Source organism: Delphinus delphis, chromosome 4 (genome assembly GCF_949987515.2).
Source record: "Delphinus delphis chromosome 4, mDelDel1.2, whole genome shotgun sequence".
NCBI lineage: Eukaryota > Metazoa > Chordata > Mammalia > Artiodactyla > Delphinidae > Delphinus > Delphinus delphis.
Genome location: NC_082686.1, coordinates 6,434,402 through 6,448,055, shown reverse-complemented (window position 1 = coordinate 6,448,055; position 13,654 = coordinate 6,434,402). Strand labels below are relative to the sequence as shown.

The window sequence follows — 13,654 nt, the reverse complement described above, 5'->3', positions numbered from 1 at the left end:
GGTCATATGATATCACTTATATGTGGAAGCTAAAAAAGGGTACAAAGGAACTTATTTACAAAACATAAGTAGAGTCATGGATGTAGAAAACAAACTTATGGTTACCAGGGGATAAGGGGGAGCAATAAATTGGGAGATTGGGATTGACGTAGACACACTACTTCTATATAAAGTAGATAACTAATAAGAACCTGCTGTATAGCACAGGGAACTCTACTCAATACTCTGTAAAGGCCTATATGGGAAAAGAATCTTAAAAAAAAAAAGAGTGGATATATGTATATGTATAACTGATTCACTCTGCTGTACACCTGAAACCAACACAACACTGTAAATCAACTATACTCCAATAAAAATAAAAATTTAAAAAAACCCTAAGAAAATCATGCCCAGATAAGCCCTCTTCATGGTTCACTTTATAAAAGTCTCATCACAGATAAATAAAACCATGTCCTTTGTTTCAGAGCTGCAATAGGTAGAATGATCCCCAAAGATGTCACACCATAATCCCTGGAACCTGTGCATATGTTGTGTTATATGGCAAAGCGGACTGTTCAGATGTAATTAAGGTTCACACTTTAAAACAGACAGATTATCCTGGATGATCCAGGTGAGCCCAGGCTAATCCTGTGTGTCCTCGAAAGCCGAGAACTTTCTCTGGCTGGAAGCAGAAGAGAGATGCAGCAGATGGAGAGTCAGAGTCCAAGAAGGAGAAGGATTCATCCTGGTTTTCCTGTCTCTGAGTTACAAGGACCATGTCCAAGGACCAGAGAGAGGCCTCTAGGAGCTCAGGGCAGCCCCGGCTGATGGATATGAGGAAACAGGATCTCAGTCCTACAACCACAGGGAACTGGGTTCTGCTAACAACCCAGAAGAGCTTGGAAAGGGATTTCCCCCTGAGCTTCCCCATGACAGCCCAGCAGGTCGATACCTTGATGTCAGCTCGTGAGACCTGAGGCAGAGGTACGGGCTGAGCCGACCTGGCCTTCTGACCACAGACCTGTAGCCCATCAGTGGTGGTCTCACCCTTCCCTCTGCTGAACTCTCTGAGGCCCAGTGCGGCAGAGTTACATCCAGCCTCTCCGGCACCACGAGGCCCGTTGCCTCTGTCTCTTCTCCACATGCTCCTCTGCCACCCTCTCCTCCAGCTGAACAACGTCCCCCCTTTCCTGTACTTGCTCGGCACCATCCCTCGGCCCCTTCACCCTGAATGCACTTGCCCGGCGTCACTTCTTCACTCGCCTCCTCAGGGACTTTGTTCAAATGTCACTTCTCAGTAAGACCTGCCACAGCCCCCTCGGGCCACCACTCTTGCTTTACATCTCTCTACAGTTTAGCACACATATTTTCGCTTATTCATTTCATTCATCATCTGACTTTCCCATTAGACCAATGGTTCTCTATCCCGGGACCAGCTGGCACTGTCTGGAGACATTTTTGAATGTCATGAACAAACGAGGATGCTATAGGCACCCGGTGAGTAGAGGCCAGGGGTGCTGCTATACACCCTACAATACACAGGACGGTCCCACAACAAAGAACGATTTGGCCCCAAATGTCCATAGGGCTGAAATGGAGAAACCCTGTAATAAACTGTGAATTCCATGAGGACAGCCTTTCTAGTCACCACTGTGTCCCAGAGCCTAGGACAGAGGCTGACATGTGCTCTGTGGATGTGTTGGACTGAGTGAACATGTGGAGGATTATTCCATAGGATGTGGGAAATGCTGGCCCATCTATAACTGTCTGGTCACTGGTCATCCATCATTATCTCTTCCTTTCCCAAAGTTGGGAAACTGGGAATCACTTTCAACTTTCCCTTTTTCTTCTCCCCACCCCCAGGGTCCACAGGGGCCCCTCATTGCTGTGCAAGGGGTCCTACCCTGGTCTCCATCGTCCCCTACCCACCTCCATCCTCCCAACCAGAAGCTATGGGGGCAGGTGGGATCCCACAGTCCCAGCTGCAGAAAATGGAGCAAAGGAACCAAAGCAGGCCCTTACTCTCTGTTCCAAAAAGAAGCATCCTCTCCTCCTCCTTTCTGGCTCACCTGGCTTTCATATTCAAGAATTCAGGAAGGGAGGGAATCGGATGGAAGTCCCTCGCACCCTGGGAGGCCAGCGCTAATATTTTGCTCCGTCAGCTTGGCGAGGACCAGCCTCAGCGCAGCCTGCCTTATACCAGCCGCTGTAACTAAGTGAACGGAGCCGCCACGGGGTCCTTGCAAACAGAGCCACGCTCGAGCTGAAAACCGCAGGAAGAAAGAGAAGAGATTTAAGCGATGGGTCTCAAACAAGGCTTTCTCCCAGAACCTAATGTTCTGGAAAAATCTTCCTAATTAGTCATTAATTGCTACATTATCAGCACCGTGGGCCAAGGATTAAATGGGTAATTCCCTTATATCTCGAGAGCAAGGCAATGTGTCCAGTCAGCCAGACAGAGCGGCCCTTGGCTTATGTAACTGCCGCAGCCAGCCCCCTGCGAGCTCTGCAGAAACAATGCTCCCTTCCATCTTTGAAGCAAACTCCAGAGACTTCTGTTTCCCCAGCCCTGTGGAGAAGCATTTCTATCATTTAGGGCTGATCTTCATTTCCTGCTGTTGGGTATATACTTTCTTGAGAACGGATTTTTCCTCTTAAAGACACTTTATTGTTTAAGTCTTGTTCTCTGGCTGGGGAACTTCATGTTTCCAACCTCTTGGTCATCCGAGGAGAGCACTGCAGGCAATTTTAGCATCGCTAATTGGCTCTGCTAAAGAAGCTTATTTTAAATGAGTATGATTCAGCTCTTAATCATAGCATTTTATTATACTGTCATTACAAAAAAATAAAACCCTAGACTTTATTCTGCACTAAAAAAACTAATTAAGTCATCTTAAAATCTGGTCATTCTATATAGGGGGAAACTTTCTATATTTCTGTATTATCCAGATGTTTTACGGCCAAGGGAACAGTAGCACATGGAGAGAGAGAGGGTCCTGGAATCAGAGGTCTTAGATCTGAGTCCAGTTCATACTTGTGCCTATGGACTCTGTCTGTAGAAGAGTCCCCATGCTCCCTGGATCTGTAGGGACCACGGGGATGGGCAGCCCCGCCTCCGTGGACAGGGAGGGGATGACCTCTCAGAACGAGAAGCAAATGAGATGAGGGAAGGGCGGTGAGCAAGGTGCAGGAGGGTGCCTGCAGGGCGGGGGCACAGGAAGAGGCAGTACCACCCCTGTCTGCTGCGTCTGCTGTGTCCACTGGTGCGAGGAAGGGCCAGGGTGTGGTGGATGGGGAGAGCGTTGGGAATTAGAGAGCACCCAAGACCTCTTCAGACAGGCGAAGAGAACCCTTCTCTCTCTCTCTCTCTCTCTCTCTCCCTCTCTCGTCCCAGGCCTTTCAGAAACAGAGCCCCCAGAAGGGGGGACAGATGCCCCAGGGTCATCGGGAGGAGGAAAGGTGGACACGAGAAAGCCTGGATGTGCAATGGAGATGCACATGCCATCGGTCGCGCCTGCAGCGCCAGCAAAGGACTCGGTCCACTAAGAGCTTGACACTGCTAGGAAGAGACCCTCTTGGACATGGTCCCTCCCCCGTTTTTGGTTTTTTCCTGCTCCTCTAACTTGGGGTGTCACTGACACTTAGAAGCGCAGCGGCCCCTGCCGGCCAGGTTTATGCCCACTGTTCTGCTTTCCCTTTACACTGAGGGGCCTGGGTGCATCTGGGCACACCTCTCTCAGCGTCTCTGGGGTGTCCTCAGCATGCACCTGACATGTGACAGACACACCATAAATGTCAACGAGGTTCTCTTGAGTGATCCGGGAGATGTCCCTCTCCAGATAGTAACAAAAGGTCAGGCAGCCCACGGAGACATGTATGACAGAGGAGTCGGGTCTGGGTGAGACCCCCTCCTTGCTAGGAGGCTGCATCCTGGGCACCTTGCAGGGGGCCTGCCACTCTCTATCAGGCAGCCCTCTGTTTTAGCCCCAAAAGGTTTAAATGTTGAAAATCGGCAAGTCAAAGAGCGGATGTACATATTCTACCAGTTAGGGTCAGCTAGGATAACAGCGGTTTAAACGGCATGAAAGGGGGATTCCCTGTCCCGGAAACCCTGGCAGGAGCAATCCAGCTCGGTTCCACCAAGCTCCTTCCACCCTTCCCCTTGGCCACCCCGACGGTTAGGTCCTTGTCTCCTGGTCCAGCTGGCGCCTCTGCCGCCACATCTGTGTTCCGAGCAACAGGAAGGCTCCACGCGGCACAGGCGGACTCCATTGCTGTCACCTCATTGGCCAGAAAGAGCCACGTGTCTTCACTTAGCTGCAAGGTGGCCTTGTGTTCCGCTGAAAATTCTAGTCTTCAGAAGAGATTTGGGAGGAGCATAGCAAACTCTGCCTCGCATATTATGGTGAGAGTAAATGGTAGTTCTTTTTCCAGAAAACAAAAAAACCTCCACTTAGAGTTTCTGTGAGCAACGCTACCCTAACCTTAGCCCCACATGTGTCCAGGCAACACAGTAGGAAGGCGACAACCAGCGCAGGAGCCAGTCCAGGCGCGGATGTTGCCGCTGGGGCCACATCCAGGCCTCCGCCCTCCCCAGGGGCCAGTGGTTCCCTGCAAACCTCTGGTGAGGCTGAGACGGCTGGTGGGCGGCCGTCTGCTCTCCGCAGGGACCTGCTGGGTGCCTCCAGCCAGGCTCAGGCAAAGTGGTCTCCACTCCGCCAGCCCTGTGGGGCTTTATCACCAGTCCCTCGCCTCCGCCAGCCCCTGCTAGCCGCCTACCTTAAACCACAGTCTCCCATGGACACAGCGGGCTCGATTCGTCTTTGTTGCAGGGCTGTCCTGTGCAGTGTAGGATATTTAGCAACATCCTGCTTTTTATCTACTAGATACCAATAGGACCCCCGTTGTGACAACCCAGACTATCTCTAGACAGTGCCAAGTGTCCCTCAGGGGCAAAATCACACACTCCCCTCCCCCACTGAGACCATTACCCTAAACCCAGTACCAGCTACTTCTACGCCTCTAGCTGAAGCACCCACGTTTATGAGACTCAGAAAAGGAGGCAGGGCTGGGACCTCCTCCGTCTGTGGGCAGGGGAGGTGTTTATGGAAGAAGGCACATAGGATTTCAAATGAAGAGATGGGAAACTGGGAAGAGGGAGACAGCCCTGATGACATCATCTGAGACCCTGGATCCAGTGTTACTTTAAATTTTTATGTATTTATTTTTGCTTAAGCCAGTCTGAACTCAGTTTCTGTCACTTATACCTGAAGGAGTCCTGATCATTTCAACAAGTGTCTGGGTAGTATCAGCTCTATGAAGCCCTAGTAGCTCTGGACCTAAATGGTCTTAATTTTATTTAGTTTCTATTGAGTAACATGCTTTTTAATCCAATACTTGCATTGCCTCAGCATGAAAGCAAAAAACAGAACCAAATGCAGACCTTATTTTTAACTGGGATCTTGAGACATATTTTGTCTTCTGTGGCGGAAAATGCCCCACTGATCCGAGCATGGCGGGTGAGCTTTGGGGAGCATCTTTGCAAGAGTCAGTGCCCTGTGTCTGCTCTGAACCCCGTGGCAGCCTCATCCACACCATGGATCAAGCACAGAATGTATCACTCATTTAATTTTCTTTGCTTCAGAGAAAGCATCTAGACTGTAAAGCCCTGGGTGACTTTTGTGTTTTCAACTCCTTTGCAAGACTTGACTCAACACTGATGGAAAGAACACAGGCAACAGATATGTGAGATTGTTCTTTGATTTTAACAACATATCATTAAACAGGATTATCCATTTGAAACCTCCCAAGTAGAAGACACTGTCCTTATACGTTTCATACACCATGGAATCATTTTTAAGCTACGGAATAATAGTATTATATTTATTATGAAAATTTGCTGAATATGAACAGTTCAAGTTAGAGCAAAGAAAACTCAGTGCAAATGATCAAAAGCTTAGAGACAATCAAAGAACAACATTTACACTTGTAATTTAAATAATACCAGCAGCTTTTAATCAGCCCAATTGTGTCCCAGAAATGCAGAATGACTCAGAAGATTATCATGCTTAGCATCTCAGAAACATTTCTTTTCACCTTTGGTTTTCTTAGAAACACTCCAGTACCATCTCAAAGCTATCACCCAGTGTTTTAGCTTTTCTGTTTTTATTAAAGAGTGGGGATGTTTGGTCCAGACACCACTCTCATTTCTGATCCGGGTAAACACAGGAGTGGATCGACCAAAGTCAAAGCCTTGGTTAATGAAAAACTTCATTAGGAGGAAAACAAATCAAAGTAATCTAGACTCCACCTTGGAGCGTGTACATAGACAGACTGTTCACTGTTACGTTGACAGTGGTTTTATAGAAAAAGCTTTTTAAACATATCCTATTAAAACTTAATTGCTACTTGTATCATTGACTCACATAACACATGAAAGGACTGGGGTCCGTCCACCATGGAAGTGGTTGTTTTATTGCGGGGCTGACGTGTTACACAGTGTTCCCTGCCCTCTCGGTTGATGGGGTGCTTAGAGCGCACTGCTGGCGAGCATTGTCTGCACGTGGCTATAAAGCAGCCCTTAAAGACTGTCCAGAAACATCAACTCGTTAACTATCTCTAGATGTAAGTCTGAGTGCCTATATTTTTCGATTTCCTGGGTCATGTTTGTTTAAGAAAAACCCAACTGAGCATCTTGAGGTCCCAAAGTTGAAATTTCAACTCTGAATATGGGGTGAAATGGGAAACTTTCATCAGGATTGAGACTTAGACCCAGTGCAACTCCAAAAAAGTCCCTAAGAATCACAGATGTTAGACTGAGATTGAATAGATTTCCATGGAGTGATCGCTGCCTGCATGGGACTGTGGTGGTGCATTGCTAAGATCAGCTAAATACTATGAGGCTGGTTATTTTTGTCTCCTTTCTACCGTGAGGGCATGGCGGGTCCGGGAGCCTTGCCTGGGAATGGAGTCAGGTGGCTGAGCTCAGGCCTTTGAACTGTCCTTGCCGACAGCAGTCACCTGCCAGTCGTGTGACAATGCAGGTTCTGATTCAGATGGGGGGTCGGGGGCTGGGCTGAGATTCTGCATTTCTAACAAGCCTGAAGGCCATGCCCATGCTGCTGGTTCTTGGACCGCACTTTGAAGAAAAAAAATCACACCTGTCCAGCTAGTGAACATTTGGTCACGCCCTCCCGTCTTCAGATTTCCCATTGGAATGTAAGCTCCAGGACGCCTTGAAGCTCCTGTGGCCAAAATTCCTCGTAAGACACCCAAGCAGCCACCTTTGCCATTTCCACCTGCCAAGTGAGGACAGAGCACTGTTTTAGGTCAATTCAGACCTTCTCAGCATAGCCTGATGCAGACAAAGGACACGTCACCAATTCCCACAGGAATTATGGAATTTTCAGTCTGGAAAAGACAGCAGAGAGATGAGCTTACCTTTCACCATTTGAAAAAATATATCATGATCAGGCTTTTCTTCAATGAAACTGTGCATGGATTCTTAGGGCATAAAATACTCAAAGCAGAGCTGTGATCTTGGAAGAGGAAAGAGGCCAGGCTGGGTAACACCCCTCTCCCCCCTGTGAAGGCAGCCCAGGCCCTTCCGTGGAATTTTTCAGGCTCCAGAGGAGAGTTGGAAATGCTTGGATTTAGTACAATGTACCATTTTCCCCCTTCTTCAGTGTCACTGAGGTGAAGTTCATTTTAAAACAACCATTTTAAAGTAAACAGTTCAGTGACATTTAGTGCACTCACGATGTTGTGCATAGATCTAGTTCCAAAGCATCGTCAGCCCTGAGAGGATCATCCCGCCCCCATCAGCAGCCACTCCTCGCTTCACCCTCCCCCCAGCCCCTGGCAGCCACCAACGTGCTCTGTGTTCCTGTGCATTTACACATTCTAGATATTCCAAATAAGTGCAGTCATACACCATGTGGTCCCGTGTGTCTGTCCTTCTCACTTTACCTAATTCTCTCGAGGTTCACCTACATGGGAGAACTTCGCTGGTTCTTATAACTGAGTAATATTCCATTTTGTGGGAGACCGTGTTTTATTTGCTCACCTGACCATTGATGGGCATTTGGGTTGTTTCCACCTCTTCGCTGTTGTGAATTACTGCCGCTGTGCACTCTCACGTGTCAGTGTTTGAGTTCCCTTTTTTAATTATTTGGAGTGAAGGCAGACCTCGTTTTCCTGTGCTTCTCAGATACTGCATTTTTTACAGATTGAAGGTGTGAGGCAACCCTGCGTTGAGCAAGTCTATCGGCGCCATTTTTTCAACAGCATTTGCTCACTTCATGTCTCTGTGTCACATTTCCAGTAAGTCCCGCCATATGGCAAACGTTCTCATCGTCATTATATTTGTCGTGGCGATCCGTAGTCAGCCGTCTTTCATGTGACTGTTGTAAGAAGGCAACGAGTCACTGGAGGCTCAGAGGATGTTGACCATTTTTAGAATTAAGTATTTTCTAATTAAGGTATGTACATTTTTTTTAGACAAAATGTTATTGCACGCTTCACAGACTATAGTACAGTGTAAATATAACTTTCCTATGCACTGGGAAACCAAAAAATTTGTGTCATTCACTTTATTGTGATATTTGTTTTATTGCAACGGTCTGGAACAAAACCCACAATATCTCTGAGGTGGGCTGCTATACACCTCAATGTACCAGTTTTGGAGATGAAGAACCAGGCCACAGAAGATTGGGCGACTGGCCCAAGCTCGCTCAGCTAGTTCAGGGTCAAACTGGGACTGGAAACCAGGTCCCAAAGGTCTGGTCCAGCCCCACAGTCCCTAGCCCCCTCATTACTCATCCCCATGCTGGTTCCCTCCCTTTCCAAACTTTTCCACCTTCAGATCTCAGCTGTCCACCCTCCTTCCCCAGGAGCCTTACCTGATCAAGCCACGGTCCCTCTAGTTCTCCTTCTTCTGACTGCCACAATTTTATAAGAATCACCCTCATCCCACATGGAGAGCTGCGTCATGGTGTCTGGCTGATTCGACTGTAAGATTTTGGAGGACAGGAGCTTAATCATGTGCGACCAGCCTGGTGACGTCCGATCTGTGGGTGTCCATTCTGGGGCCAAAAACTCTGCAGGTGGATATGGTGACCATGCACCCTGTCATCAGCCACAGCCAGGGGAGCCACTCTGGCTTCCGTCCCTCTCTAAACAGTGCGCCGTTTCACCTGCTGGTTATGACACGGCAGCAGAGCCACCACAGATGTACAGAGACATACAAGTCTTATCAGCCCCACGCTTTCCACTTTTATCCACTAACCATGTGGACAGAGTCCTGGCCGAGAGGGCAGCCTGGAAGGGAATGGACACCCCTCCTCCCACCTTTGAACAAAAAAATGACCAGCAAATGCCACGTGGACTCAGCTGACGACTTCTCCACTAGCAAACCTGGACCCCAGTTGCAACACTTGATCTTCTATCGAAAATTTATTAGGGAAGTGCTTGAGGGTCTTTGGAAAGATGCCAATAGAAAACACAAAATTTCTGAAGTCCATTCCAGAGATTTCCTTTCCCCAGTTAGGTCCTCATTAGAATCACCGAAGGATCAGCAAATCCAAGAAAGGCCAAAAAAGTTCAATTTTTGAAAATGGCAAAGCCGGAAAACCTAACCTTCCCCCTCTTTTTTTGACTTTCCCTCATTTATAGATTTAGGAAAAAATGCTACCTTTCAGTCTCAAAACTTTTGGAAAAAGTAATGTTCCACTCTCTTTCATGTCAAATAAAGGAGACAAATATATCCATCACACAGAACAAACCTCTTCCTCTCTAGTATGAAATAAAGAGAAGTTTGCATTCTTTTCAGCACAGAAATAGATGCTTTGTTCAAAATATATGTGCTGAAACATCAATGATTAAAAACGTATGTCCCCAAGGCAAGAGATCTCTGTGTGCTCTGATTGGAAGGGACCGGTAGCGTCCTGGGTACTGAACCTTTGTTATCAATTTCATGTTCCCAAGAATGCCCAAAGCAGGCACTATAGTCTCTGCTTAAAGGTGAGGAAACCCACTGCTTGGGGAAAGTTACGTCACCAGTGCTAACCTCACATATAAATGTTCATGGGCTCAGGCTAGAAGCCTAAGGCCCTGCTTTTCCCACCACACTGGAAAGCAGTGAATAAAACATGAACCACCTCGCAGGAGAATCTGCACAGGAGCCACCAGCTCTGCCGCAGCACCTCCCCTGTGTCCACCCTCTGCACGTCCTCAGGTCTTCCGCACCCTGGAGAGGCACAAGGCTTCTCAACCTCTTCACCCGCCCAGCAAGCCCCATGGTCCAAACGACCAGGTGCCCACAGGTGCTGTGTACACAAGACTCCTATAAGAGGACACCTGTGTCTATCCAATTTCCTGCTAGCACCAACTCACCCATTGGGCGTGAAAAGGAGGAAAACTACTAAGCCACTCACTGGGTAAATAGTCATTGTTTATCCTTGCGCTAAAAAACACCCTTCTGGAGGAATAAAAGGAAGAATGGAAAGATGGAGAGAAATGGGGAGGGAGCGTGAGCAGATAGTCCTGGGTTTGGAGCCTGCTTCTCAGTTTGTGTGGACAAGTTACCCCCCCCCCGCCCAAGTAGCCTCAGTTTTCCTCTCTGTGAATGGGGGTAACAATCAAACCTCATTGTTATAAAAATAATGTTTGCCCACAGTAGCTAAATGGTGGAAGCAACCCAAGTGTCCATCGACAGATGAATGGATAAGCAAAACATGGTATATAGAGAATTCAACCTTAAAAGGAAGGAAATCCTGACCCAGGCTCCAACGTGGAGGAGCCTGGGTGAAATAAGCCAGCCACAAAAAGACAAATACCGTGTGACTCCACTTCAATGAAATATCAAATTCAGAGATGCAGAAAGTAGGATGGTGGCTGCCAGGGGCTGGGGGAGGAGGGACCGTGTTTAACAGGTAGAGATTTTCAGTGTCACAAGATGAAGGTGTTCTGGGTGTGGGCAGTGGTACTGATTGCACTGCCATGTGAGTGTGCTCAAAGCCACTGAAATGTGCACTTAAAAATGGTTAAGATGGGACAATTTACGTTACGTGTATTTTACCTCGATTTAAAACTACTACTAACACAACATTTTAAATCAACTACACTCCAATAAAATTTTTTAAAAATAAAACTAATGCTAGTAATAGGTAATAATGTGTTTGCCCTAATTCTATCTTTGTTGCTAAGGAGAGAGGAAAGCCATCCTGCATCGTGGACCCCAATTCACTGAGTCTGCTGCGCTCGATCTCGGCTGCATCTAGAATCCACCCAGTGGGTAGACGGGAGGCAGGATTAAAACCACTAACGTCAGAACTTCCCTGGTGGTCCAGTGGTTGACTTCGCCTTCCAATGCAGGGGTTGTGGGTTCGATCCCTGGTCCGGGAGCTAAGATCCCACATGCCTCGCAGCCAAAAAACCAAAACAGAAAACAGAAGCAATATTGTAACAAATTCAGTAAAGACTTTTTAAAAAATGGTCCACATCAAACAAATCTTTAAAAATAAAAAACAACGTCCAGAGCCTGCCCCGACAAATCAAATCAGAATCCCTCGGGTGGGTTTTCCTAGAGGTTGTATTGTGTGCTCAACTGATTGGCACCTAATTAGACGAGAGCTCAGCTCAGCCAGCAACCGTAGGCCCAAGGCTCACGCGCCACCCTGGTGAGAGCATCAGGACTCTTTGGGGCATGCAGGCATCTATGCGCATTGAATCACATTTTTTATTCAGTTCAGCCTAAGACACATTTCTTGCCTCCAAACAGCGCTGGCATCATGGCTACAAGACCCTGCCCCCACTCCTGTTTTAATGCTCTGCAGTCAGCGTCTTGAAATGCTGAGCTGTTTTTGAACGTGGAGCCCCTTTTTCCTTTTGCTTTGGGCCCTGCTCATTGTGTGTCCAGTCCTGCCTGCAAGGCCAGATCCTGTTCTAGGCCTACCCAGAGAAGTTAGAGCTGAAAGTGGGGTGTCCACGAGTAGGGAGGCCACCGTCTGTAGAAGGAAAGGCCGGTCCTACCAGGACCTCCTGTCCACCACCACCAACTGACCGTGTGAGCCAGGGAGCCGGGCACAGAGCTGCCTGCGGAGGAGGGAGGGAAGCAGCCCTGGCCCTGGAATCACCCTGAACAAGCTCATGACTAATAATAAGTAACAAATACAGGAAACGGTGACATAAAACATGGCTGTACTTTAGGCTGTAGAGCAAGGCTAGCTGTACACAGAACAGGCATCCAAGAAGTGGAGGGTCCCAGAGCCCTGAGCTCTGGGCGTGGTCCTGTACTAATTCTGCTTCTGGCTTTCAGTGGACATCCAGCAGCTGAAGCACTGACCCCACAGCTCCTGCAGCTTCCAAGCTAAGACATGGCCAGAAACTCGACCAGCAGTAGCCAGCATTCACTGAAGGCTTCCTTCATTCCAGGACAGTGCTGCGTGTTTTAAATAAATTCTTGCAGTTAGTTCCCGTCATGGCTCCATGAGTTGGCTATGAACTGACCCATTTTACAGATGAGAAAATGGAGGATCAGAGAAGCTAAGGAACTTTCCCAAGGTTATGTCGCCAGTCAGCAGGTGATCAAACGTGAACTTGGGTCTTCGGCTTTGGAGTCTGTAACTTTGTCATTCACTATAATACACTCAATGGTTGTTTTGAACCATAAACAATGGGCATATGGCCACACACTGTCAACGTTCTAAGGCAACGTGCGACCCAGTGCAAACTGAGCCCATCCACAGGGGCTGCAGAAGGTCAGTAGACCCACAGATAAATCTAGACAGTTCTCCTTCCTGCAAATCCTTGCGCTGGGCGAACAGCTCTCTTCAGGAGAGAAATGAGGAGAAAAAAGAACAAAAGAGTGGCAGCTCTGTAAGAACAGCGTGTGTGGGCCTGTTGCATGAAAGCTCTTACCTTTTTCCCTCCGCCGGCTTGCTTCACAAGTCAGGTGGCCAGTTTGTTAGACGCACCTTTTTAAAAGAAAGGTGAGCGTGGACAGCTGCTCTCCAGGTAATTCAACTGAGCAGGGCTATTGCTATTAAAGCCACGCCGTAGATAACGCCGCTTTTCTCAGGAATCGATTTGGGGGCAGGTCAACAGAACATGTGTAATCTCAGATAATAGATCATAAACGTTCCGCTCTGGAGCTTCTAAATTAAGGCTCTGCACCTGCTGGAGGGCTCCAGCGTTAGCGCCAGGCCTGCAGATGGCTTTTTCTGCCGGCCATCCCTGGATTTCCCCGATAAAATCCTCCTCTCGACTTTGCCATCTGCTTCTCCCTCTTTCTTGGTGGAAATCTACCGCCTCCTTCAACCAGTGCATGGAAAAGTACATGGTCAGCGCCACACGCAGACCTATCCCACGGTGATTTCACACCATCCAGCCTTTCATCATTTAAAAAACCAGAAGTCTGTGGGCAAGGAGGCAGGAAGAATGGTGAGCCCCAAAGCTGATGACTCATTTCAGAGAGAACTGACAAGGCCATTTCTGAACGGGTGGGTTGACAGGACGCTAGCCAATGCCGCTCTGCGTTCCTTCCTGCAGGCTCACGTACTTTCATTCAGCCCATATGACCGAGCACTCACTGAGCCCCAGGGTGGGCTGCGGGCACTGGGGGAGTAACAGCAGCACAGGAAGCAAAGCCCCAAATTCACTCTTCCCTGAGCGCTTC

At 48.1% G+C, this 13,654-nt stretch overlaps 1 long non-coding RNA gene across 3 annotated transcripts; it reads right to left on the bottom strand.

Moving 5' to 3' along the window:
• Positions 1 to 5,849: 5,849 nt before the first annotated feature.
• LOC132423951 (uncharacterized) lies at positions 5,850 to 12,997 on the bottom strand. Of its 3 annotated transcripts, XR_009519144.1 has the most exons (4): positions 12,898 to 12,997; positions 8,880 to 8,988; positions 8,045 to 8,381; positions 5,850 to 7,389 (listed from the first exon to the last, which is right to left on the bottom strand). It is a non-coding gene; the product is annotated as an uncharacterized lncRNA (long non-coding RNA). The 3 variants fall into 3 exon arrangements; XR_009519142.1 differs by lacking the exon at positions 12,898 to 12,997 and having other exon boundaries at positions 8,880 to 9,307; XR_009519143.1 differs by lacking the exon at positions 12,898 to 12,997 and having other exon boundaries at positions 5,850 to 7,277; positions 8,880 to 9,307.
• Positions 12,998 to 13,654: the final 657 nt, after the last annotated feature.